The sequence below is a fragment of the Cervus canadensis genome, chromosome X (assembly GCF_019320065.1).
Source record: "Cervus canadensis isolate Bull #8, Minnesota chromosome X, ASM1932006v1, whole genome shotgun sequence".
NCBI lineage: Eukaryota > Metazoa > Chordata > Mammalia > Artiodactyla > Cervidae > Cervus > Cervus canadensis.
In genome coordinates, this window is record NC_057419.1 from 100359377 (window position 1) to 100364111 (window position 4735).

At 40.5% G+C, this 4735-nt stretch overlaps 1 non-coding gene across 1 annotated transcript; it reads left to right on the plus strand.

Moving 5' to 3' along the window:
* The first annotated feature begins 2893 nt into the window (after positions 1–2893).
* On the plus strand, positions 2894–3028 carry LOC122436200. Its single transcript, XR_006267957.1, has one exon. It is a non-coding gene; the product is annotated as a small nucleolar RNA SNORA48 (small nucleolar RNA).
* Positions 3029–4735: the final 1707 nt, after the last annotated feature.

Consider the following 4735-nt stretch of genomic DNA (forward strand, 5'->3'; position numbering starts at 1 on the left):
GAGAGTGAAAAAGCTAGTTTAAAACTCAACATTTAGAAAACTGAGATCATGGCATGCTGTCCCATCAGTTCATGGCAAATAGATGGGGAAACAATGGAAACACTGACAGACTTTATTTTCTTGGGTTCCAAAATCATTGCAGATGGTGACTGCAGCTATGAAATTAAAAGAAGCTACTCCTTGGAAGAAAAGCTATGAACAACCTAGACAGCATATTAAAAAGCAGAGACATCACTTTGCCAACAAAGGTCCATCTAGTCAAAGCTATGGTCTTTCTAGTAGTCATGTATGGATGTGAGAGTTGGACTATAAAGAAGGCTGAGTGCTAAAGAATTGATGCTTTTGAACTGTGGTGTTGAAGATGACTCTTTTTTTTTTTTTAATCTTTTTTTTTTTTTCCAGTGGGTTTTGTCATACATTGATATGAATCAGCCATGGATTTACATGTATTCCCAATCCCGATCCCCCCTCCCACCTCCCTCTCCACCCGATTCCTCTGGGTCTTCCCAGTGCACCAGGCCGGAGCACTTGTCTCATGCATCCCACCTGGGCTGGTGATCTGTTTCACCATAGATAGTATACATGCTGTTCTTTTGAAATATCCCACCCTCACATTCTCCCACAAAGTTCAAAAGTCTGTTCTGTATTTCTGTGTCTCTTTTTCTGTTTTGCATATAGGGGTTATCGTTATCACCTTTCTAAATTCCATATATATGTGTTAGTATGCTGTAATGTTCTTTATCTTTCTGGCTTACTTCACTCTGTATAATGGGCTCCAGCTTCATCCATCTCATTAGGACTGGTTCAAATGAATTCTTTTTAATGGCCGAGCAACACTCCATGGTGTACATGCACCACAGCTTCCCCATCCATTCATCTGCTGATGGGCATCCAGGCTGCCTCCATGTCCTGGCTACTACAAACAGCGCTGTGATGAACATTGGGGTGCACGTGTCTCCCTCAGATCCGGTTTCCTCAGTGTGCATGCCCAGAAGTGGGATTGCTGGGTCACATGGCAGTTCAGAGTCCCTTGGACTGCAAGGAGACTCAACCAGTCAATCGTAAAGGAAATCAGTCCTGAATATTCATTGGAAGGAGTGATGATGAAGCTGAAGCTCTGATACTTTGGCTAACTGATGCAAAGAACTGACTCACTGGAAAAGACCCTGAAGCTGGGAAAGATTGAAGGCAGGAGGAGAAGGGGATGACAGAGGATGAGTTAGTTGGATAGCAACTGACTCAACTGACATGAGTTTGAGTAAACTCTGGGAGTTGGTAATGGACAGGGAAACCTGGCATGCTGCAGTCCATAGGGTTGCAGATAGGACACAACCGAGCAACTGAACTAAACTGAACTGATTGGCCTAGTGGTTTTCCCTGCTTTTTTCAATTTTATCCTGAATTTTGCAATAAGATGCTCATGGTCTGAGCCACAGTCAGCTAGGTCTTGTTTTTTCTGATTGTATAGAACTTATTAATCTTTGGCTGCTAAGAGTATAAGCAATCTGATTTCACTATTGACCATCTGGTGATGTCCATGTGTAGAGTTGTCTCTTGTGTTGTTGAAAGAGTATGTTTGCTAAGACCAGTGCATTCTCTTGAGCAAATTCTGTTAACATTTTCCCTGTTCCATTTTGTACTCCAAGGCCAAACTTCCCTGTTATCTCTTGACTTCCTACTTTTGCATTCCAATACCCTATGATGAAGATGATATCTTTGTGTGTGTGTGTGTGTGTTAGTTCTAGAAGGTCTTGTAGGTCTTCATGGAACCAATCAACTTTAGCTTCTTTGGTATCAGTGGTTGGGGCATAAACTTGGTTGATTTGCTTCAGAAATGAACTGAGATCATTCTGTCATTTTTAAGATTGTACCCAAGTACTTCATTTCAGGCTCTTTTGTTGACTCCAAGGGCTACTCCATTTCCTCTAAAGGATTCTTGCCTATAGTAGTAGATATAATGGTCATCTGGGTTAAATTCGCCCATTCCAGTCCATTTTAGTTCACTGATTACTAAAATGTTAATGTTCACTATTGCCATCTTCTGCTTTTCCACATCCAGTTTACCTTGATTCATGGGCCTAACAGTCCAGGTTCCCTTGAAATATTCTTTGTGGCATCATTTCCCATGAAATGTTCTCTGTAGCATCAGACCCCTGAAAACAGGTTAAATCTTACAGCTACATTGTATACCAATAGTGATGATTAAAATTAAATCTATAAGTTATGAAAAGATGTGTGTATCTTCATGAGTTCTCTGAATGTGGGGAGTAGGCATGTGGCAGATGTATGAGGATGAAAGAAGGTGGAGTTCTGCAGGGTTGTGGGTCAGAGAAAAAGGCCCACAGTTGGGCAGACATGAAGGATAAGGACTGGGTGGGTATGAGCACTGAAAGCAAGCAACAACAAAGAAAGATAATAATTTACCACATGGACAAGGAGGAAAAGGGCTTGGTGTTTCTGCTAGTGTGGATCTTGAGGGTGCAGAGCATGATGTTAAAGTGTAAATTATAAGAACCGCCTGGTGGCTCAGCGGTAAAGAACCCACCTGCCAATATAGGAAACATGGGTTTGATCCCTGGGTGGGGAAGATGCCCTGGAGAAGGGAATGGCTACCCACTTCAGTATTCTTGCTTGGGAAATCCCATGGACAGGGGAGCCCGGCGGTCTACAGTCCATGGGGTGGCAGAGTCAGACATGACTTAGCGACTGTATAATGGCAATACAGAGTGATGCATGTGGGTGACTTCACTCCCCCTCCCATACTAAAAGGGCAAATACATCACCTCTAGGCCATTTACTTCATACCTGTGTTTATTATGTCACACCATAAATTGTAAGCAACTGTAGGTCCTCAGAATGACCAAAAATCTCACAATATTAAAAGTCAATGATGTGTCCCTGACCTGGGTAGAGTGGCACCTGGTTGGTGGTGGCTGTCTCATATCAGTGAGGGACAAAACAACTCCTTGTTTATCCCAGCTTGGCTTTTGCTCTGTGCCCATGCCTGGTTCATGCCCTGGACACATGGAAAGAAAGAAAGAAAGAAAAAAAGAAAAAAAAAAAAAGTCAATGATGGCACTCCCCCGCCAATAAAATAATGGTATTTGGACACCTAAACCCAACACCAATTAGGCTACTTTCTTGTTAAGAAACTTGTGGTGGCATAGTGGCTCCCAAAGGCGAAGCAATGGCAGTTACTCAATCCTGGTGCAGGCATTAAGTTTCAGAGAAAATTTTACATTAAACTTTTAATTTTGAGATAATCATGGACTCACATGCAGTAGTAAAAAATAAAGAGATCCCATATACCTTTTAGCCAACTCTAATGATTATATATTGTATAACTGCACTACTATAATATCATAACTGGGATATTGGCATGGACACATTTGAGATGCAGAACATCTCCATAATTTCAGGAGTTCCTCATGTGGCCCATTTATGGAAACATCCACTTCCCTCCTACTTCCACTCCCACCTTAACCCCTGGTAACTATTCATGTGTTCTCCATTTCTATGTTGTTGTGTTTTGCTTTCTTGATTTTCTTTACTGTTTTCTTGTTTAAAATCTATTGATTTCTCCTCTAATTTGTATTATTCCCTCTCTTCAAGTTGTTTTAAGTTCAATTTGTTCTTTTTTCTTTAATTTTCTAGGGTGGAAATTTAGGTTATTAATTTTAAATTTCTTTTCTAATATAAGCATTTATGCAACTAATTTCCCTCAAGAATCACTTTAGCTGAATCTTACAAATTTTGAACGTGTATTTAAATTTTCATTCAGTGTAATGCATTTTAAAATTTCTCTTGAGACTCCCACTTTGGCTTATGGATTATCTGATGTATACTTTTTTAAAATTTTCAGTATTTAGATGTCTTCTGAATATCTTTTGATTTGAGTTTAGTTAAATTATTGTCTGAGAACTTTCTCCTGGCTTTCTTCCTATCACTGACCAATCCCTCTCTTTTCTCCATCCAACCATTAAGTGTAGATGCTCTTCAAGATTGTGTTCCAGGAGGCTGTAGAGAAAAGGGACGATGTTAGTGATGTCCTACACTGTTGGTGATGATGTAAACTGGTGCGCCACTATGCAGAACAGTAGGGAGGTTCCTTAAGAAACTAAAAATAGAGCTTTCATGTCTGCGTGTTAAGTCGCTTCAGTTGTGTCCAACTCTTTGTGACCTTATGGACTGTGGCCTGTCAGGTTCCTCTGATCATGAGATTCTCCAGGCAAGAATACTGAAGTGGGTTGCCATACACTCCTCCAGAGTATCTTCCAGACCCAGGGATCGAACCTGCATCTCCTGGGGCTCCTGCACTACAGGCAGTCTTTACTGCTGAACCACTCGGAAAGCCATATGATCCAGCAATCCCACTCCTGGGCATATATCCAGAGACAAACATGGTTCAAAATGATCCATACACTCCAATGTTCATTGCAGCATTGTTTACAATAACCAAGACATGGAAGCAACCTAAATGTCCATCAACAGACAGATGGATAAAAAAGATATGGTATATACATACCATGGAATATTACTCAGCCATTAAAATGAATGAAATAATATTTGCAGCAACATGGATGGCCCTGGAGATTATTGTAGTAAATGAACCAAGTCAGACAGAGAAAGACAGATATCATATGATATTGACTATATGTTGAATCTAAAATAATGGTACAAATGAAATTCTTTACAAAACAGAAGCAGACTCATGGACTTAGAGAATAAACTTATG